Here is a 23,352-nt window from a genome sequence, read left to right on the forward strand (position 1 = left end):
CAGCTTAGACGCTAATAAAGCTTGTGGTTCAGACAGATTGCCTACGAAAATTTTAAAAATGACAGCATTTCTGATTTACGAACCTTTGACACAACTTTTTAACAAATCTCTCACCACCGGAATATACCCCACATCTTGGAAAAAGGCTAAAGTTCGACCAATATTTAAGCGAAAGGGAACTCCGTCTGAATTAAATAATTATCGCCCAATCAGTTTACTTCCGTGCATATCAAAAGTTTTTGAAAAAATTATATTCGCTCATATATATCAACACATTACTGAATTTTCGCTTCTAACCGACAGACAAAGTGGATACCGACCAGGACACAACACTCAACTGCAACTTACATACATGACAGACTTACTGTACAAATCTCTCGACAACGGACGCGACTTCACCACAATATACTTAGACATTTCTCGATATTTTGAAAAGATTTGGCACAAGGGTCTTCTTATTAAGTGTAAAAAGGAGTTTGGAATAACGGACAACTTACTGACGTGGCTTGAATCTTATCTGACAGACCGACAGCAGACAGTTGACATTAATAATATTACATCACAGACACTGACACTTGACGCTGGGGTACCGCAAGGATCGGTTTTAGGGCCACTTCTGGCGATTTTATATTTAAACGGACTATGTGACAAAACCACAAACAAAATGTTTTTTTATGCCGATGACTGTTCTTTATACTCGTCTTACTCTCCAACTGACAACTTTCACGACGCACAAACGACACTACAGAAAGACCTAGACATCATACACAACTACGGACAAACATGGGCTATAACATTCAATGCAACGAAAACCACACAACAAACTTTCTCACATCGACAACAAACTAATCGACCAACCCTTACTTTCGGCGGTAACCCCATTCCAATAGTAAATGACCATAAACATCTCGGCCTCACACTATCCACAGATCTACGCTTTCACACACACATTAATGACGTCCTTCTAAAATTTAATCGTTCTATGGGCCCTTTATACCCAATAGCAAAACACATACCTAAAGGAATGCTTCTATCTCTCTATATTACTTACGTTCAACCTTTCCTCGACTATTGTGACATCACTTACGACGGACACATCACAACGACTGACGGCATGCGACTAGAAAAAGCACAAAACAGAGCAGCACGACTAATCACTGGGACTGGACTTCGGACATCGACTAACGGACTGCGACGAGAACTAGGATGGACTTCTTTGACCGACAGACGGAAAATCCACAAACTTCAGTTTTATCACAAATTAATATTCAATCCTATAGTTCCCGAATTTATTAAGACAATTATTCCTAACACAAGACAGCAAAACACAACACGAACTTTACGAAATATTTCAGCTCAAACAATACCATTGGCCAGAACCACATCCTATCACCGATCCTTCGTCCCATCCTCTACAAGCCTCTGGAACACATTGCCCGAACATCTACGCACAAACAATAACTACTTTACCTTTAAAAAACACCTAAAAGAACTGATTACACAACCCCGTCCACCTCTGTATTATTTCCTAGGCACAAAAACAGGCAACATTTTACACACAAAACTACGACTGAATACTTCAAAACTTAATGCTCATCTTTTCTCCATACAACAAGCTAATTCACCCTCTTGCACTTGCGGCTATAATTCTGAGAACACAAAACATTTCCTACTTTCCTGTCCACTTTATCATACTCAGCGAAACATTCTTTACAACACCGTGTCGCCCGTCATCCGCACTGACTTTTCCACTCTCCCTTCCTCCAAACAACTCGACATCCTTATCCACGGTACAGACCTGAGTCGTGAGGAGGGCCGTGTGGTTGCCACCGCTGTCCAATCCTTCATCATCCATACCCATCGCTTATAAAATACAACATCCCAGTCCCAATCCTCACCACTACCGTGGTCGGACGAGTGGGCGCGGTGCGGGGCAGCCTTGCAGTGCCGCCGGGGTCGTGAAGCGTTACCGGGCTTGGGCGGTCCGGTCGATCGACGATCACTTTGACATGTTTTGCAACATAAATGTTTTTATTCCGTTCTTCTTGTTTCATTGTGTTTCATCATTATTATTGTTGCTAAATACGTTAAGTACTTCTCGTTTAGCAAGCGGCGCCATGATTTAAGTGCGTAGCACTTTTGCGCCAATTGCATACTTTATTTGTTATATTCATATGTTTGTTATTGAATAAATGGTCTCTCTCTCTCTCTCTCTCCCTCCCCCACGCGGGTATGCAATATGCATTACCTATGCAATTTGCATTATCGATCATTAGTGGCATACATCAGCAATTATACCGTGATAGAACACGAGGCTTTGCCGTGTCAAACTGAATCGGACATCAGATGTGTATATAGGTAGGTACTCGGTGGGAATGCGGTCTATAGCCATTACTTTAAGGAAATACCTAAACATGGGTGTCCATTTCCGCCAAGTCGGGGGTGCCCGAGCTCTCCAAATTCCCCGCCGGCTCGGTCGGCTTGGCTTTGGAGCCTCAACAGACCGCGCGGGTCAAGGTCACCGCTAGGGCGGCGGCGGATTTGCTGCGCCCGGGCACCCCCAACTCGGTAGAAATCGACACCTATGTACAGTGGGTCTATTTAAGATCTCCAGAGCCACCACGTGGCGCTACGGTCGGGGTAGGGCGAGTCCAAATCCCGAGGGAAGTGAGGTCACCGGTCATTGTGGGGGAAGGAGGGAGGGGGAGTGAGCCGGTATCACGGCGCATGGGGCGTGCGTAGCGCCGGGAGTGGGCCGCCCAGGGCCGCCCGCCACTGCGCCGAGGCTGAGGGGAGGGGATGACGGTTGCGGGTGCGTTCACTCCGGTATGGTGGTATCCTGTTCATGTGGAACCGGCAAGAACGCGACTGAAGGGAATCATTATCTCAAACAAACGGGCAAGCCAGAGGCAGCGTCAGTTCCAGCCAAAATGTTGAACAATGAACAATGATAATTGAAATCTAGGACGTATTCATAGCATGTAACTTTTCAGTCGATAGTTGCATGATGCTTTTCACGATGCATGATGAGGCTTTTCTAAACTGTTATTTGAGTTTGATATTTTTCATTTGGCACGTTCAGTTTTGGTGGGTTTTATCGGATCGAAAAGAATCAGAAAAGAAAAAAGAGTTGAAATGGCTCAAGACAAATGACAAAAAAATATTTTATAAAAAAATGAAACTTAGCTAAACGTTTATAAGCGATAATTTTGACTTTTGGGGAGGATATTGGGGAAAGATATTGGGGAAAGATGTCATCGTGCTTAGGTGTGTTGCAGTAGAAAGAAAGATTTTGGTTGTGTCTAGATAAAACCAGACCCGGGAGTGGGGCTCGAACTCACGACATCGCGTTCAGCTCACAAGTTACCCAACCTAAACGCTACGAGCACCTATCGCCCTGCGCAGCTTGCTCAGTGTTTCGGCTAAAGTTCGGCCAAAGTGTCTGACGTCTGTCAATGTCACGAGGCGAAACCCCAAGGTAAATGTCCGTCCCGGTAGCTCGATCGGTAGAGCGTTGGACTCCATGTGCCATGTGGTGAAGGCGCACGTCCCGGTTGCAAAAGTCCGGGTTCGAGACACGACGTGTGCTTGACATTTTTTAGCCTCCTGACGGGTATGGTTGTGGTTGGTGGCAGGCCGCTGCAAGGCAAAGTCGAGGGCCTGAGGGGACCGGCCGTGCGCGGCTATGTGCGCACGTTAAAATTTGGACTCTAAACCATAGACCATTTTGCCATAGACTAAACCTCAAACCATAGTCTGCAATAGACCAGGAATTGCTTGATCGGAGGGCAGATGGCAGGGTCAACACTTTACAAGCTCAGCTTAGCGGGGACTCTGTCCTTGTGATTCCTTCCATCCAAAAGGTTCCAGCCAAATTTATATTAAAAAAGGGGAGCCGAACCAGGTTGGGCCCGAGTTGAACCAGGCTGGACCGAGGTCATACATGCAATCATGGTCAGACAAAACAGAAGTTAATTTCGGGTCAAATATTTTTATTAACTGATCTTATTGTTTTTTAGCTTACACGTATAATAACTTTTAGCTTTTTTAACTCGAGACTTCATGCACAGAAATGTAGCGTTCGTCCACTTTTCCTCATCGTCTCTTAGCGACTTGATTTCATGTGGCGGCGGAACGGGGGGGGGGGGCATCGGGGTACCGTGCCCACGTTTGATTTTGGCATTTTAACATTAGCCCTATGGGCGTTGCATGGAAAGAATGGGACCAAAAGTCGGCAGTGCCCCCCACTTCATTAAAGGTGTTCCGCCGCCACTGCTTGATTTGACCCTAAAGGCGTCTTACCAGCAAAAAAAAAAAAAGAAATCACCTGCGTTATACCTACCTAAATATTTGCCCAAGGGCGCTCTACGCAAGAAACGCCACCTGGTCAAAAAACTGGCGAACGAATACGATCTTTCTAGTGCTTGAATTATATTCAATGAAAATTTCAGAGACATTAATAATGTTAATCCTTATAGCTAGGCGGAGCATTCGCTAGCATTCCATTGCCAGCTGTATTATCAACGCCACATTTGCATTACTTTGGGTGCATCATAAGTAACAATAGGTGAACCGGCCACAGCAAAACCATGCCTCATTATGCTTTCCTTCCAAGCTGCCAAGCTAACCGGCCGCCCGGCCCACCACCGCGATATGGAACAACGCTGGAGTGCGCCATTTGCCTACGGCAGTGCCCCACCGCGCCGGGGCTGTTTGACAGGTCACCCGCACCGTGACCTCGCCACCCGCCCCCCCCCCCCCTCCCCGCCCACCTCCCAATCGGGCCCAGCTCGGTAGTGACCTCTCCTTGAATTTGACATGGACTCGACTAAGGCTCAACGCCATCTAGTTACGTCTGGAGATCCTAATAAGATCCACTGTACAGTCCACAGCAGAAGTAATGTGGGGTTTCAGTCATGGGTATGTTCTGCTTCTGAAGCTTAGCAACGATTTGAGCCAGACTACAATGAAACTTCGAATGTAGCTTATATGTAACGTCACCCTGGCAGCTGCAACTTTAGCTATTGACATCTTCTTTTCGATCACTCCGCATTAAACAATCGCCAGTCAAAGCCAACCATTGAGATTGGTAAAACCCTACATTACTTTAGCGGTGGGCTGTACCTAAACTACTTTCCTCAAACCAGTTGTTTTGCCACAGTTTTATTAGTTTTTACACTTAAAATGGTCAGGAAATAATGAATATTTGCAAAAGGATTTTATATTCATTTTTACATCACTATTTTCCATCTTTCGTAGAGGCTACTTACCTATATTGCAGCGGAAGCTGATTACGCGTTGACCAAGCATAGTATGTACCTACGTAGTTCAAACCAGCTGAATGCTGAGCTGACTGGCTAGCATTTTTCCGTAGGGGAATGGATTCCTCGGTAAGAGAATGGCAAAGTGTAATCTATTGGAATGACTTCAGTCTTCAAACCTAAAATCGATACCGATATATTTGGCTAGGGTGATCGTTGGGCCATAAAAGCTCCTGATTTGTTCTCGTCTCAGCTCAAGCTACAAAACTGTTACTTCAGTTCAAAACCCTATGTTAAAAGTGGCATATTTGCTTTAAACGTTGAATGCATCCGACCGAAAAAGCCACGGTAAGAATGTCTACTTTTGGGTTTTCAGTCGGTCAGTCCGTCCCCCCCAGTCAAAAATCCGTGGCGGCGCCCCTGGCCTGTACCCGCTACATCAAAGCCCTGCGCTTCCTCCCGCCGCTGATCCGCTCCGCTGTCAGACTGCCATTGGCGACAGAAAAAGGCGACGCCCGATTGCGCCGACATCGGCACTTCCTGTCGCTCGCTGTGTTCGACGAGCGCGCTGCGATGGACATTTCCTGCGCGCAGCCACAGCTGGCGGGACCGTTTTTTTTTTTTTCGGTGGCTGCTCCGGATACAGTATAATGAGATGTGGCCGACTTAACTAGTGTCACGGGCTTTGAAAGCGTAGGCTTCGTTATTATCCGACACTTCTGCAGTTCGCAGGACCTACGTCAGTTCGGACAGCAGTGCTAGGTCTGTCCCCTCCCGTTTCATCTCGTCTAGGACAATAGCAATTATTTCCGATAGGTATTCTCCGATCAAAGTCTGGCACAGAGCTGTTTGAATCAGCAGAGAATCGAAGCGTATCCAATCACCGAACTGGAGCGGGCCAGATCAGACACGAGACGGGGAAAGCTCTCAAATCTGACAGCAGAGCTCAGGCAGCTGCTCCACAATCAAACTGGCGTGACTGCCCTGCCTGTTCTAAAACTATTGCGCATATTAATAGCTTAAGGACATATTCTCGGTAATTAAAAAGGCTGTTGATTTAAATGACATCATCCGGTAGTCGGCATGTAAGTCAAGTGTTCGGCAACACTTAACCCTTTTATAAATCCATTTTAATTTTAATTCACGCTGCTTCATGAGTCGTCCGTTTCGCTGACGGTCAGCTCATATGCTCGTATTCATGCACATTGCACGCGTGAAGGTGTGCGTTTCACGACGCATCACAGTCGACTTAGCTCGGCGGCGGCGCGGTGCGAAATGTCGCCGTTTTTGCGCCGTTAACGCCGCCTTGTCGACTAATGCGGCGCTTGAGTTGGACATGACGGCGGGGGAGGGGCGGAATAGGCTGTGGGTGAGACGCTGGGTGGGTGCGTCCAACGGTGGACTGTGGGCGGACCTGAGGCTCAGACTGCTGCATGGGCATCGGTGGGTCAGGTGAAAGGTTTTAGAAGGATCGTGACATGTGTAGGAGGTGATGGGCTGATGAGTTTGAAGGGCGCATCTGAGTGAGCTCATGAGAAGACTTCGTTTTTGACTGAGCGCTGGGCAGGTTTTTCGATGCAGGCACAGTTGTCGGCACTGCGGTGGCTGCGAAGCTGTACGTGTACACGAAGTGGTGAGAAAACGACTGTAGCGGAGACTAGCACGGCCCGGTGTGACGGGGAGCGAGGGGAGCGCCTCGCTGCCGCGCCGTCTGCCCTCTGATTGTGCTGATCTGTCACGTCTGGGGGCCCGGCGGAGGGCGGTTACGTGCCGAACGGAGCCGGAGTCTGCCCCGTCAGACCAAACTTATCGCACCGCGCCCCGTCCCGCCGCCGAGCACCCCTCTCCACCACAGCTGCGGCGACCACCTTTCCCAATCCCGCGCGCCAGACACACCCACGAAATGGGTGCCAGCCCTCACCCTCGGGCGCGGTCGATCACAAACCAAATAGTATCCGCACACGCCCACTTCCAAACCTGGCCTGCTGTCTGAATACCCTCGTCTGATCAGAGGTCTGAGGAGTCCATAATTGCCGCTGAGGTGGGCGCCGTCAGCCGCCGGCCACTGCCATCACCGTCTATGTGTATTCCCTGACGGCCCAGCACGCGGTACCGTCGCCACCGGCGGTGCCCGAGCGATCAGCCGCGGTGGCGGCGCGGCGCCGGCCCGGCCGATCACTCATAGCCGGCCAATTAGTCTCCATATCGGGAGGTATTTGTCGGAGAGGGGCGGCTGCTGCGGGGCTGCGCCGGGTAGCGCCGCGTGATCAGACGTCCAGAAGTGGATCGATATGGGGTGTTTGGTGTGGGACATGAAGACGGAGGTGGGCACTGAGTGATCGTGGACACTCCAGACCAAACGTCTGGAGAACGGCGGTCAGTCGGTGGCCAGTGGTTTAGTGACTAGTGGTCGCTGCTCGCTGGTCGGTGGTCGGTCGAGTGATCTGTGTTTTGTACGTAAACCACCGTCGGTCCGGCGGCCACCGCTGTGGTCAGACCACCCGGCGCTGCTATAATTGCATTAGAGCGGGGTTTGAAAGTGGCAGCTGGACAGTGGCTGGCCGGTTCGTGTGAACGGAGGCACGTGTTAAATATGCGGCACACTCGTCCCTCGCGGGCCTGCGCTCGCTCACTTTCCATAGCGCCGCGGTGCCTTGTTCCTCCATACGACAAAAAAGTGTCCCACGCCGTACGGCTCGGTGCGAATCCAGACAGATGGCGAAATCAGCGCTATTGCGCTGGCGAAGCGCCGCCGGCTGGGCTGCCGTGTCGAGTCTCGCTCTCGGCTCGCCTGATTAGCTGGAGGTGCAATCTCGGGGCGACAAGCGGCCCATTCAGCCTCTCCGCCAGCCTCTATAGACTGCCAGGCTCTCCACGGCCGGTCCTAATAGCTGCACAGCCACTCCAGCAGCCCCGGTACTCGGCCGCACTCCCCGCGGCGTTTTTAACACCGCGGAACACTCCCGGCTCCCGGCGGCTTTTAGCAAATGGCCATTACGGGAAGGGATGCGGCCCGTTTCAAATGCGCGGCTGAGTCACGGGCTCTCATAAGTGGGTCTATGGGAAAGGCACGTGACTTTGGGATGCTTTTGAATCGTCTTTTTGGCTTTGAATTTATTCAGCTGCTGTGGAAAAGCAGCATGCAAATAGACTTATGTGTGTCCTCTAGGGAGGCATTCGTGTCCTTAATTCGGTCGATCTCCCAACCGACCTCAAATGCTTGACTCTCTCGTACTTACATACAGCTCGGTATATGTGAGTTCTTCATTAGCCGATAGGTTGTCCTCCTGTCAGATAATCGGTCGATGGCAACCATCACTGACTCAAAGATAAAAACAGCATCGTACTGTAGAACAGCGCCGCAGCTGGGCCATCTGTTCAATGTTCTGCGGTCGGAACTGTCTCAGGCCTCGACTGGGAAAGTAATTGCGCCGACTGAACTTTTAATTTTCAGAATTTATATTCCATTTCTCATCCTTCCCAGCATGTCATCGTTAACGAACTCCGATGAAGCATTTTCAATTGTTGACGCCAAAGTCAGACAGTCTGCGGCTCGGTTGGACGCGTTTTTAGCATTCGGTTCCCACCAGGCAGGGCGAGGACAGAGGCTCGTATGTCGGCAGTGTCGGCAGTGTTGGACTGTTTGTTCTTCCGAACTCGCCGCTGTCGGCAGTACCGGCCACCGGATTTCCATACAGCCGATCGCCGGCCGATACACGAGCTGTTTGCGCGGCCCGGCAGAAATCGCCGCGGCCAGAATCTCCGCGCAGAATCGCCGCGTGGAATCTGTGTGCGTGGAACCTGTGTGCTTACCGTGTCGGGGTGGCTCGCAGGGAGCCCTTCACCCTCCCGGACCGCGCCGGACCGCGCCGGACCGCGCCTGGACCGCGCCAGGACCGTCCTCCGTCTGCGACCGCGCTGTGTCGGGACGTCGGTGGGCCTGTGTCCCGCTGTGAGCCGGCCGGTGGCCCCAGTCCGGTGGTCGGCGGGGACTGGGAAGCGCCGCCGGAGCACCTTGTTTGCTCGACTGCCACGCATTGTCGCCGGCTGGTGGGCCTGGTCTGTTTGTCTTTCACGCGCTGTCGGACGGCGTCCCGTTCCGATGGAATCTCGCGATCGAATGGGAATGGTCCATCCGGTTCAGCACGGCAAGTAGAGGACGGTGGAATGCCAAAGAGTGACAGAAAGCATGCTGGTTTTCGATTGTTTTCCTTTTGTTCTGATAGGTACTCTTCCCCACGGATTTCGTTGTATTACGGAGCTGTCCTGCTGCCACTATGATCTCCCCGAATGTTCTGGTGTTAGCGTTCTGTGTGGGTCGGACGGAATTGCAGTCTCCCGCACCGTCCCGTCGCCCGCACGCAGTGGGTGGGACTAGCAATGACATCCCCTGTTGCCTAGCTTCCACGTCAGCTCGAAACTGACCTGCTATGTGCCGTGCTCCCTCAAAATGCACTGCATTGGTGGTGCTCTGATTTCCCAAATCAGCATTTCTGGCACGCTCTTGGCCTGGAGTCCACCATAATTGAATCCGATGAGTAACTGCGTCCGTGGCCGCGTCTGAGGTTGCTCATTACGGGCGGGGCCGCCCCTGACCACCACCCGTTCTCCGTCGAGCAGTGCCGGCGTTAATGAGCCCATTCAGATGACACGGGGTGGACCGCTGCGGCCGCCGCTCACCGCTGTGTCTATACGGTCGACCGCCGTAAGGACAAGCTGTAGTCGATCGCCGCACTGACCCAAAAACTGGCGCTCGCGGCTCTCTGTGTGGGCTGGTGACGCGTCCCCGTCCTTCGCGTGACGTGGTCATAAGCAGCGACACCCGCTGCTCGCGTGGCGGGGACCTTGTTAACGGTCGGGTGCGGCGCCTGGATGACCTCATGGTCCCGTGTCTTGGCCAGGTGCGCTGTCAATCGTGGGCTATAAGATTGAACGCCGATGAGCAGGGAATGTCATTTTTTTGTGTTTGCGACAAGGATGTGTCCCACGCAGTATTGTGTTAGTGGCGTTTTGATGCTTCTTATTGTGCTATGAGCGACGTTGGGCGGCTTATTTACTGCCGTTTTTAAGCATGCCGTATGTTTGATGATGTAGTGGGTGAGGTCACTCTTGGCCATCTGTTCGGGACCAATGACCGTACGTTTGCTTGTTACTGTCACTTGTAATGCGATAAACGCCTGACAGTTAATGTCCATGCAATGCAGTTATCAGACGACGAAACATACCGATGCATGGAGCCGTCTAAGGCGAGACGCGCAGACGCTGTATCAGTTATCGCGGCTATGCAACAGCATGTCCGTGAAAATATGTCAGCAGCAACGTCCGTCTTCCCTTTACTTTTCTTCTCCAAGACAAAACCAACGTTCAAATTTCGCCTCTCCACCACCTGTCATCCCGTCACTCCAGCTGCGCTGTCTGAGTCCTTCCTGAGACCCTGAGACCCTGAGACGCCGTTTTTGTCAGGCCTTCATCTGCATAGCGGTCGGTCGCGTCGGGCCGTAGGTTGACACGGAGCGCGTGGCGGCTGGCCGCCCCTAATTGGCCGTTTAATTAGTCGCTGCGCTGAGATAAGCGCGGTCGAGGTGACACGCGGCCGGGTGGCGCGATGCGAGTCGCTGTGTTGGGACAAGATGCCGACCGGTCCACACTGCGTGCGGAGCTGGGATGAAAAACCGACTGCTCGACCCGTGCTAGAAGTATGTGTAATTGTATGTTTCAAGCAGTTTTGTCAAGGTTTGAAATAGGTACAGATGTTAATGGAAAAAAAACACAGCTTTTATGATAAGCTTTTATACATAAAGTAGGGACTTTTTTTGGTGATTTATGTAGTTGATTAGAAAGATAAAAATATGGATTCATTTTTCAAAAATGCATTAGGAGGTAAACAAAATTGAAATATGACGCCGCGCCGCCACTGCAATTATCACCCTATTTGCCTGAGTGGGCAACTTCGCTGCCGCGGAAAGTTTGCTGAGGGGAGCTGGCTGGGGAGGGATGCGGAGAGGGGGAGCTGAGGGTGTAGCTGACTGCTAACGAGCAGACCAGGTGCAGGCTGAGTGAACCACGGAAATGGGCCGTATATCTTCGGTTCGGCTTTGATATAACGGTGTCCGGCGCCCCTTGTGATTTACGGCTTCCAGGTAATGAATTTAACCCAGTAGTTTGGAATTTTACGGGTGTGGAATGCAGTGGGAGTCATTTTTGGTGGCCGGTTTATGACCTGTGTGACGTGCTTTCTACAGTGATGCTGGCTGCTTGCAGAGGCTGCTTCATCTGCTTCTGTCCTAGCAACCAGATGTTGTCTCCCTAGAGTCTAGACTCTAGATGAATAAAAGTGACGTAGGTATATGACTTCGACAGCTTGTATAAAATCTGGAAGAAGTTCTGAACTTGGTCTCATTTGTCTTTTTTCGCTGTACATTTCCAGAATATCGCGATTTTGTTACACGACGCTTTGAATACATGACTGTAGCGTAATCTTCTGCTGTGACAGTCGGAAGCCGATATTCCAGCATTATCTTATAGCGTAATTCTCTGGAATCTTCTTAAGATTCGGAATGTCGCACTTAGTTCCTTGATCTTCTCATTTCATCTGAACTTATGAGCACCTGGTACCTGTCCTACAGCTTCATTCCCTGCTTTCATCAATCAATTATCAAAGTCGTCTATCTACATCAAAGGGAGCACCGTGCGTTTTATCACACCTGAGACTCATGATGGCCTACATTTGAACACGGCTCCTAAATCTCCCAAACTGGTCGGATTGGCGCGACTCGTCGGCCGTCGTCTGATGTGCGTACCCGGTCCCATCAGTCTCCTTCCTCAGCCGTCAGAAGTGCGACCAGCCGACCGCACTTTCCACTCTGTTTGAGCCCACGACATGGCGTCAATTATTACGACTCATTTGCTTCACCTGCCGATAACGTCAGCCGGGCGACCCGAAGACTCTGTTACGTCATCGGTGCGTGTGACGTCATTAGTGGACTGACTAGCTCCAATGACGTTCACTGAGTGGGGCTTTTTGATGAGGGGGGGGGGGGTAGCTAGACGCTATTTTTTCCTTCGAGTGTTGCTTGTTGCTGTCACTGATTTAAAAGCCATGCTCTGTGTGGCCGTCAATTTATCACCGTCGCGCGCGTGGCCAATTCGCATGTCAGCTGTGAAACAGACCGTCAAGGTGATGGGTGATTCGAACTGTTCATCTGGGTCGTGATGTTTCAATTTGCCGTCGTCTGTTGGTGGCTGGCCCGCTCCTCGAGTCAGAAGGAGGTCACGGGCTATTCTGTGGCAAGGTAAACATCGAGACAGACGGCGTATTTCAAGGTGGCGTACTGGGGCCCGTGTTGTTTTCCCGTCACGTGAGATCCACCCTCCGCTCACGAGGTGCATTGTTGAGGCCGCGCTGTGCAGCGCACCGCCTCGGTATCTTTGTTAGCCGAGCTCCATTACAGTGTGGGTTATTGTGGCTCGTGTTAATGCCAGTGATTTGTTACCGGCTCCCCGCCGCTGCTCGCTCCGGCTTTCTAAAAGCGGCTCGTCTCGAGAAAATTGATTGTTATGGCGGTTTCACGTTCAAGCGGCTAGCTGACATCCATGGGAGCGCCTCTCACAGTTTGAGGCGACCTGCCATAAACCGTGTCGGCGCCTCGCGTTCAGGTTCGATTGATTCGTCGCTTGGACCGTCGAAGACTAACGACGGACCGTCGGCTAAATCCTGTCATAATATTTGAAATGGCACGCCGTGAAAAGGCTGATGAAAAGCCCCGACGAGAGCCAATTATTTGCCAATTCTGATGACGTGTCAATGCCATCTGTCCACACACCGGGCGCTGAAATTTCACCCCAGGCTACGCAGTGTTCGTCAGCTCAGCCGTGGGAGGGGAACCTCCGAACGCTGTGAGTGGAGGTGGCCCGACCGGCGCCACGTGAAAGCCCCGGCCAGGGTCGGGCGCCCGGCTCAATCAGAGGACTGGGCGCTGCCGCCCCGCCGGTGTCCATTCAGCTGTCGGAGGGGCATTCGGGCCGGCTGTCCGCCCCTCCCATTCCTTCCATTCGACGGGCGATCGGCAGGAGGCGGGACGACCGGCTCCCGACTCACCGGACATTCAGACCGTCAGCGGGAGCTCGGGGAGGACAGCTGGATGGCTGCCCGCGCCAGACAGCCAGACAGGCTAACCGCACCAGACAGCCAGACAGCATCCGACGCCCCAGAGAGCCAGACAGCTGCCTACAGCCTTTGCTAGACAGTCTCCCACGCCAGACAACCAGACAGCAACCTACGTCATCCAACTAGACAGCTGCTTACGTCAAACAAACATGCGGTCAGCTTCCCATGCCAGACAGCCGGACGATTATAGGATGCCGCTGCTAGGTAGCTTTGAGTTTGACTGTCCCGCCAGAGCGTCGTCCTGGTCAGGATCCCAACGTATCTCCGATGTGGGTCCATCATTCGTCTCCGCTGGTCTGATCGGTCCCGAACTGGTTGACGTGTGGTCCACATGGGGTCTCTCCCTCTGCCGAGAACGGACAGTCCGGGCCGAGCCGCCTCAGCGAGCGGTCCTCCCAAACCGCCCCGATCCAGGTGGGCGCGGCGATAGCGCGGATGGAGATCCGATCTCGTCTGACTTAGCCACCCACCCACCTCGACCGGCTCTCACCCGTCACCCGTCAACCGTCACCCGTCACCCGTCACCCGTCACCCGGGAGCTGCCCGTAACTCCCGCCCGACTGTGTGTCTGATGAGTTTGCTATCGAAGTGAGATGCAGTCCTTGGGGGCGTATACCAGTGCACTGTCAAGTGTCGGGTAGTTACAGTACATGGTGATCGTGCGGGCAACAGGGCGTTGGCAATAACAATCGAGCATTGCTCAAACGATACGCGTGTTCTGTTGTAATTCTGAACCGCTAAACCTGCAAACTGAGGTTTGGGGCTCGGATCGTGGTTGGTTCTGGTAGTGACTGCTTCTCGTGCGTGGAGACCTCACGTGAATGTGTTCCTAGTTTCTATTTTTATTCATTTTCTCACGATACGCCGACGAGTTGTGTGAAACGCAGCGCTCCGTAGATTAACAACCACTTTCACTTTCCATTCGAGCTCTCGTGCCCAGTTTGTTTTATTCGATCGCCCTCACCCGTGCCGAATGTTCCCCATACAGCATGCATTATCCGGCAGGCAGTGATAATGACACAGTATGAGCGTTTATCGGTGAGCCGAGCCTCTGTCGCAACACCATCAACTGTCGGCTGTCCGTCCGCGACGTCTCACTATCATTCTGAACACGTCCATAGCGCCCCAATCGAATGACGTGCCGTTTCCCGGTCGCGCACTTGGTGCTATGATAGATGCGAGGAGGCCGGCCGGTGGTGCCTCGGGGTGCTGACCGGCGCTCTGCAGGCCCATCTCAGGGCCGATAGGTAACCCGAGCCGACATCAGCGGTGCATCCCGGTCGTTAATCCACCGCCGGGCCCGTGATCGTGCACACGGCGCTGTCCCGACCCCAAGAGACCCGGCCATCATCCAATTACACAATCTAGCCACTTGGCCTCTGGCCCCGTGCATTCGGAGCGCAGTTTGCACTTACACATGGCTGGTTTGTCACGCCCTGGCACGACCTGGCACGACACGAAACGACCTGGCATGACACCACAGGGCACGACAAGGAGCGGCGTTCTCTCGAGCCGGTATGCGCCGCGACAGCTCGATGCAGGCAGGAGAGGGAACAGAGGGCAGAGGAGAGATGGGGCCAGTGGCGGCCGTCCCCTCCGTCACGCAGCGCGCGGCTCCAGCGGGCTCTCATCAGAGGCAGGCGGAGCGCCCAATAGGAGCGGGGTGGACGGGCCACGACCGCGGCGTCTCATTATCTCCTGCACGGAGGCGGTGCGCGCAGATTAGACAACAAAGAGGCCGCTAATCACACGCGCTGTCCCTCGAATTTAATAACGGCCGGCGCCGGTCGGGGTGACACTGGCCGATGGATGGGGCCGGCCGACAGTGGGGAGCCCCGCCGTGCGCTGCGTGTCGGACCCTCCCCTGTCGGCTGACCGCGTCCATCCAGCGCCCTCCCGCACCGCTACCGAGCCGAGGAGGACAATAAATACATTACCGTCCTCCGCTACCGCCGGGGACTGCCTCACGGTGCCTCCGCTGCTGCCTCGGCCCGCCGGCCGGCCGCTTTGATGTGTGGAGGATACACGCCGGTCTTGGGCCGGTCAGCAACGGCGACGACGGGTTTTATTTGTGCCGCCGACGTCTGTCGTCGACTGCGACGACTGCTGGTTTATGGCGACCGGACGGTGATCAAAGGGCCCGGCTCCATTCATTACCGTCGGAGATTTACCGATTCTCCCGCGGAGGGACGCTCCCGACAGGCGCCCAACTGGAACGCTATGCGAAGGCTGTGCGACACAGACGTCACCATAAAGTCCAGGTGAGGATCGTATAGGTGTCGCCGGAGCCACGGTCCATGACGAACTGGTGACTTGTGCGTCAGCACGTGTCGGTGAGTGGTTCCGCCAGCGAAAACTTCTTGACACAACTGCCTCAGCAAGACGAGAGACAGCGAGGCGGCTTACTACTGCATCATAAAACTAGAGGCGCACTCGATTAATTTCCGTCTTTGTCGTTTTATTGCCCATCTGGGGGTCGGAATGGGGCCTTGATGTGCCAAAGCTGAAGCGGTTTCGTGTTGGCTATGGCAGCTGCCCTCCACAAATGGCATGGCCCGACCCTTCGGCTAGCGGTCTGAAACCCCGAGCGGGGTGCTCCCTGACCTCCTGCGGCATCACTAATGACCGTGTGGGCGACCCGGGTGGTTAATGCGGTCACGAAATAGTGTGATGCAGAGCGGACCCCACTGCCGACCCCTGAACATCCCTTTATCGGGAGCGTGTTCAATTCCTAGCCCAGCAACACAGCTACACAGCATCTGTAACCCAGCAAACCCAGCGCCCGAGCTGTGCGGGGTTGCTGAGAACTCGTGGCAGTAAATAAGCACCGACAGGAAATAATTCCACCCAATAACTCGGTGTCGCGCGCCGCTCGTAACGAGATCCGGAATTACGAAATCGGCGCCGCTAAATCGTGCCATCGCTGCCGTTCCGTGACTGATGGCTGCTCTCGGGTGCGCAGTTCCGTAACTGATGGCTGCTCCGCTGCCGGGTCGTCCGTCGGGTCAACGGCCTGTCACGGGGGCGGCACCGTGACACCCAAACCACTGCCGGGGGCGGCACCCAAACCACTACCGGTCCTCTGTGCCCCCTCCATCCCCGTCAGGGAGCGGGCATTTTAGCGTAAAGTGGGGCGTGGGCGGGGATGTCACGGTTCGATTAGTGTTCGGAGACTGGAACCAGTTATGATCTGTCTCATACCTTGGACAGACCTCTGTGGCCGACCGAACCTAGCCTGACCCGACCGCGGTGGTTGCCGGCGTCGGACGTTTGACGGACGACGCTGTGGTACCGGGGGTCGAAGGGTTGTCTCGCTCCATGACAGTGTCATCGCGCTGTGAGGTGACACGACTCACGGTTCACCTGAACCGTGAACTAAGGTGAAATGATCGGGAATACCTACGGAGACGCGCAGAGAGCTGAGGTCGGGCATTTGCCCATTTTTTTTTTACGCCGAATAAACTGCATCTCGGTAAATGAGCCAATAATGAACAACGTGCTCATACTTGTGACTTTCAGACGTTTCGCTAGTTTGGTGACTGTAAACGCTACTTAGAGATTCGTCTTAGAGAACGAGGTCTACTTAGCCCTCCAAAACCGGATCGCACGAGATTGAACCCGACTTAGGGCCAGCCGTATTTTATAGTTAGCAAACATCTGATTCCTGTAACCTGGAATGGATTGCGCAATGCGTATTTCTAACCACTTCATCCTCTTATCCTTTGCCGAGCCTTCGCCGAGGCTAATTTACGAGAGCTAATTGAATTCGAAATGGATCTACGTTATCTCGAAGAAGACACGCGAAGAAGGTACGTCTTTTGCAGTAGTCAAAAATATGCAATATGATTAGGTATGTTGAACTTTCTGCGGCCAGCTATTTTATCAAATACATTTGAACTGAAAGTATAGCTACCGAATTCCAGGGAGCAATAGCTGAAACTTGAAAATAAATTTAGAAAATACTAGCTTTCCGTTGTAAGCGTGACAAAGAGGCTACAAATACGCCTTACTTGGGCCTCCTGACTTGATCAACACGTTTCTCTAAAATAGGACGGCTTGGAAAGCTGGCCTGACAATATGTGGACCATAACGTCCGCAATCAGACCCACCAAACGCCTGCGGGGATTTTCAGCTCGGGCGCTGGGTGGTCGCTCGTCCATAAATGACATCATTACCCCACGACAAATGGCGATCAAAGCGAGAACGCTTCCAAAAACAACACCATTTCCGCCCGTGGACCGCAGCTCGGCGCCGCGCAGCACCCAATCGCCGTGGTACCTCGTCTCTCCTCGTGCCACGCTCACCCGAGGAATCGCATTGACGACCCGTAATGAACGGTGATGGATCGAATTATGTGCGCGTTGCGGCGCGGCGATGCGTGTTTTTGCGTGGCGGCTGGCGCGCGGTGACCCGGCCCGACCCCCGCCGGGCCGGGGGCGCCGTCTCGGCCGTTTTTCGGGAGGCCCACCTGGCCCTGCGTGGCTGAATTCAGTCGCTAGGGACGGGCAGCGGCCGCCGCCCGGGTGGGCTCCATACACCGGCGCTCATGTGTTAAACGAGCCTGTGGCGGTCGATTTGGCCGATTTTCCCGCTGTCACATCGCTGTGAAATATGGCCGTTATGAAGATACAGAGGCGCGGCAAAGACGTGGCACGCCGTCTTTTGAGCGTGTGATTTCTCGGCGTGCCTTGAAAGCCATGTCTGGGATGCTGTGGAGCGGAAAACCCTGACCATAAATAGAGAAGCAAGTGGCTGGTTTTCGGTCTGTAGCTCTAACTCACGGTTAGTTCTTACTATTCACTTGGCTCAATGACGCACCCTCCTTGGTCATGAAACATTCTTATCCCGTCCGATACACCACAAGGATGCCTCGATTCAGACTCGAAGGCGACAAAAAGCGTCTGATGCTGCTGCGACGAGCCTTATCGTCCCCCTGTTCTGAATCTGACATCGTGGGTAGGCGGCTGCTGACTATGGAACACTCCAGTTCGTGCCGCCGCTCGCTCCAAAACCCGATATCTCCGGTCGTCTGCATCTGTTTGCAGGCCGACGGCACGTTTTTCGCGGCTCGGGCTCCCTCATTTGCACATCATTGACATTCTGAGCTTAGCGGCTGCATCCCCAATCAAACGACTGAAGCATCATCGCCCGTACTCCCTCCGGCGTAAAACTGAACTGTTTCGAGTATTTCTCGCTCTCTTCAGCGCCTCCGCTCACGCTCCGATGCTGAAATCAAATCAGCTGTTCAATCGGCCAGTTCGCAAGTGAATCGCTGGCCGCGTTGCCCGCGGGCTACTCCGATGTTGCCGAATTTCTATCGACTGGCGTGTCTGCTGCCCCTCAGGGCTCCGGACCGGTCGAATTGGATCAGTAGCCGGCGGGTCGGGAGGGGACAGGCCCGGCCTGTCGGCCCGCCTGACGGGTACCTCCACTTATCACTATTATCTTGTCACCGCTCGATTGGCGGGGTGGGCGCCGAAAAACAGACGTCCGTCGCGCCGGCGGGCCGCGTGCCGTCGACACCGCCCCGAGAAGTGACTGACACCGGACAGGCAGTTTGATGGCTGCGTGTCTCCACACCGGCCGGTTTTGTCGACGGTAGAGACAGTTTAGACAGACCGGGCCAGACGGCTTCATTGGTGCTGACGTGCCGACATGCTGGGTAACCGGGCGTGCTGACCTGACGGGCTGACCCGACGGTGACCGCTGAGGTGCCCCAGCGGCCGCGCAATGACTGTCCAAACCCGGTCACGATCAGCGTTGACGTCGGTGATAATTTCACACCGTCACAACGCAGATGGATGGAATTATTTCGTAAACGGCCGGCGCGCCGATGGGATTCCATCAGCCCGTTCGTTCACGACATCAGCCGTCGATGATGCGGCTCCGCTGTGGCGTGGGGTCACTGCCGACCCTGGCGGTCCGAGCAGCTTTCGCTGCTGGTCAGCCCGCACATATTTTGTCGGCGTGACGGCTGGTATGGTCGGCCAGTGCCTTATTGGGTGTGGAGAAACCTACAGCAGTAGCGCTGCCGCCGCCACTGCGCGCGCGACGGGTCACACGGCCGACCTGGCGTCACGCACACGGTCACGTGACGCTGGCGTGACGCTGGCGTAACGGTCATGACGTGGAACTGTGTCGAACACGACCGTCTATAGTGCTCGTGGTTACATTGGATTGGGAGTGGTGCACGCCTACCCTCCGAGACAAGTGCCCGGTAAAGCATGCGCCATGGATGACTGACCGAGGTCGAGCACGCTCGGCAAAACTTGAAGTGCTTATGGAATGTTTCATTGATTATATTATATATATATATATATATATATATATATATATATATATATATATATATATATATATATATATATATATATATATATATATATATATATATATATATATATATATTCACTCTTCTATTCAGTTATAAAGAAGAACATTTGTCAGCTACACGCTTATCACTGCGCAAATATTAACATTACAGTCTTAGGATAAGGTCTAGCCGCTGACACATCGGACGTTCATTACGCACCACGAATTATGCTGAATTACGCTCATGAATTATACCGAGCTTATTACACAACGCACGCATGTTACGCGGAGGTCGTACTTGCTCCTCAGTCATGGCGCGCTCGGCGCCTTTCTGCATGGTGATGAGTGGCCCGGCTGGCCGTCCGCCGGTCCCCGGTCAGGCATCCATCGTCCTTCCCCCCCCCCCCCTCCGATACCCGGACCGTGACGAGGCAGTTAGGAAGGGGCGTAGATTGCATTGCAAGGAGCAAGGTTCTTGGTGGTAGACAGGTGACCAAAGGTTGAATCATGGCGAGGAAATTTCGCCCTGTTTCATTTTAAAGTTATTACTTTTCCGAATCAATCCGTTCAAATAGTGTCCAAAGTGTTGTTCATGACAAAATCGCGAAGCTGCTTGTTCGTTCCTCCTGTGGCTGACCCTGGATATCGTTGGACATGGCTTGGCATCAAATGGCAATGCTAAGAGACCTGTCACAATCAATCAATCATGCTGGTCATATTAGGGTATATTGCAAAAAAGACCGTAAAACATGGCAACCTACCAATAAGACCTTTCCGTTTACATTATTCAGCTAGCTTTACACATAGGTATTGCATTAATCTGCCTACTTGCGAAGCGGCTAGCGATTTGGACAACCTTTTGCCAATGGCTTATGTCAATTATGGTTAGTTCTGTTTAATTAGTTACATCTACCTTCCGCTTTTTGGATATTCAATTTCCGCCTCCTCGCCTCCTCGTTCATTGAAATTTATTAATTTTCCTCGCTGTTATGTTGGAACTGGCAGTGAATGCCTGAAGACCGATAACTGTTCATTCTTGCTTTTGCGAGTACGTCCTCATTATCAGGCTATGTTGTTTATGTAAATAGGTCATGCAGCATGCCTCATCTCAATCTGGAGCCTCATTGCATATCCCGGTAATGAAATAAGCTTGACCGGCGTCAAAATTATGAAAATTGAATCCACTTACCGTGTCTAAGTGCCCCATGAAAGTGAATTAAACGTTTGCATCAATCGCTTGTAGATAAGCTGGAGATTGTAAGCATGCTATTTGAACATGAAACTCGTCTAATAACTGTCATGTTAATAATGGAAATGGATCTTGCAGCATCACAATGACGCTTTTATGCAAGATGGTGTCATCCTGTTTGTTTTAATCATTCAACATGAAACAATACCTAATAAATGACTGTCATTTTTACGAAGGAGAATGTTTCACTGTTCAGGCATGTCCGCTTTTTTGTCTTCCATAGTCTCAATAGTTTCATCAGAAGACTGGGGTCACTGTATGAGTGATTTTTAAAATAATCTGGATAAAAGTTTTATCTGTTCTACTGTCTACACAGGAACAACACTACACTTTTTACCTGTTTACCTGTTCTAAACACTTACAGGTACAGGTGTAGTTAATCGCGCACATTTTTTGGTATGGTATTGCACTTGCCATTGACTTCAAAACACAGTCTTTTCGTACAGTATTTATGTCTCTGAGCACACCAATGCCGGACGTAGCACCCATCTGGCTCCCAAAACACACTACGAAACACAATTGGCATTCACTGTGCACACACGGAGGTACTCATGGAGCTCCCTGCACTCGCCGGCAGCACCTCCCCTGTCTCCTATACCCGGCCGCCACACCCTTCTCCATTCGCGGCGACAGCTCCCCTCCCTCCCCCGTCTCGAAGGAGACCGGCGGTCTGCACGCTCCGCCGCCGCTGCCGACGACTGCCGCCGCCGCCGACGGTGGTGACGGCTTAACCAGGTGTGTCGTCGAGCTGACGGATGACGCCGCCGGCCCGCCGTCACTCCCGGGGAGGTCAGAGGCCACCCGGCGGATAACGAGAGACGGCTCCACTGACGAGGATGATTTACACTGAACGAGGGAAAATAATAAGCATAGGTACGTCATTAGAGTGCGACATCAAATGTTATGAACCGCCTCTTGTATGCTTATGTGAGTCCCATTATGCAACCATTGCGTAGCTGAACAATGGCTTCATGTAATGTATTTTCTGAGTTGTTTACCACGCAGCTCAAAGCATCCCCACCCTTGGGGAGCATTTTCATAAGCCACAAATGGCCCGCAGCGCGGCTGAAGCCGGTCGTCAGCGACCGCCCCCCATTCCCTCACAGCATAAACAGCAATCAACGTCCGCGCTGGAAGCCCTCGACCTCTCCCGTGTCGGCGGCGACGTTCGACGTCTGTCGACTCCGACGGCGGCGCTGTCGTCGGTCGACGGTCGTCGTTTTTGTGACGTCACGGCCCGCGGACATCAGAGGTGCCGCCGGCGGGGAAAAACGACGGCGGCGCGCGCCTCGGGGGAACGGCGGTGGCGACGACACGCCGGCCGCCAGAAAACAAACAGGGCAGGGGCGGCGGCGGCCGGCCGCATGGCGCCGTTTTTACGGCCGTAAAATTAACCTGGGAGTGTGCGGTTGTGATGGTCACCGCCGCTGTCTCCGCCCCCGCCGCATGGGACCGGGGTGAATGTGGATTTTCCTATTAATGCCTGGTGAGCCGGTCCGCGCGACCTGATTAAAATCTGCATCTGTTTTGGGAAGGTCTTTTTGTGCCATTTTTTTTTCGGACTGCCATCCGATGTGCTAATCGGTTCACCGGTCGTCTCTCCGGGCGAACAGGAGACTCCCTTTTTGGAAAACTGATCGCCCGTGCCGCCCCATCCGCTCTGTTCAAAGCCGGCCGCAGTTCAAACCCCGTCAGCGGTGTCCAGTGGCGAGCGGTGCCGGCGGCAGTCTCAGGGCGGCCGTAACGGCAGCGGTCGCCTCATTAGATGGGGAATGTGAGCGATTCCCCGCCGCTCCGGGTGCTCCTCCACCGGGGGTCGTCCTTTTTACCCACAGAGCGCCGAGCCCCGTTTTTGTGGTGCCGTCTCCGTTTTTCACGAAGCGCCCGACGCGCGGTCTGACGGGTCTGCGGTCGGAGATGGCCTCACTCTACTGTCGTGTTTCGTGTCGTGTCTTGTCGTACATGGGAGTTGGCGAAAAGAGCGAATGTTGACCTGCCGTGATGATGGTACAGCCCCGTCCTTTTTATGGGGCTCCACCTTACTGTATTAAGGTGGAGCTACTCGAACTGGAGTATTGACAATACGCCAGTTCGAGACTGGCGTATTGTCAATACTCGGCATGGCAACGAACACTGTCGAGTGATAGATGAATATTGACCCACTTCTGCTTGATAATGATCAAAGATATTGGTCTTATTGGAAGGCTCGGAGAGAGATAGAGAGGGAGAGAGAGAGGGGGGATGAGGAAGGGAGCGAGAGAGAGAGAGAGAGAGAGAGAGAGAGAGAGAGAGAGAGAGAGAGAGAGAGAGAGAGAGAGAGAGAGAGAGAGAGAGAGAGAGAGAGAGAGAGAGAGATGATTGAT

At 52.9% G+C, this 23,352-nt stretch overlaps 1 protein-coding gene across 2 annotated transcripts in view; it reads left to right on the plus strand.

Annotated features, from left to right (window-relative positions):
* Positions 1-23,352, plus strand: part of LOC122389758 (E3 ubiquitin-protein ligase PDZRN3-B-like) — a 137,929-nt gene that overhangs the window by 100,969 nt on the left and 13,608 nt on the right. The gene's annotated exons all lie outside the window — the stretch shown is intronic.

This window comes from Amphibalanus amphitrite, unplaced genomic scaffold (genome assembly GCF_019059575.1).
Source record: "Amphibalanus amphitrite isolate SeventyFive unplaced genomic scaffold, NRLGWU_Aamphi_draft 000019F_arrow, whole genome shotgun sequence".
NCBI classification, from domain to species: domain Eukaryota; kingdom Metazoa; phylum Arthropoda; class Thecostraca; order Balanomorpha; family Balanidae; genus Amphibalanus; species Amphibalanus amphitrite.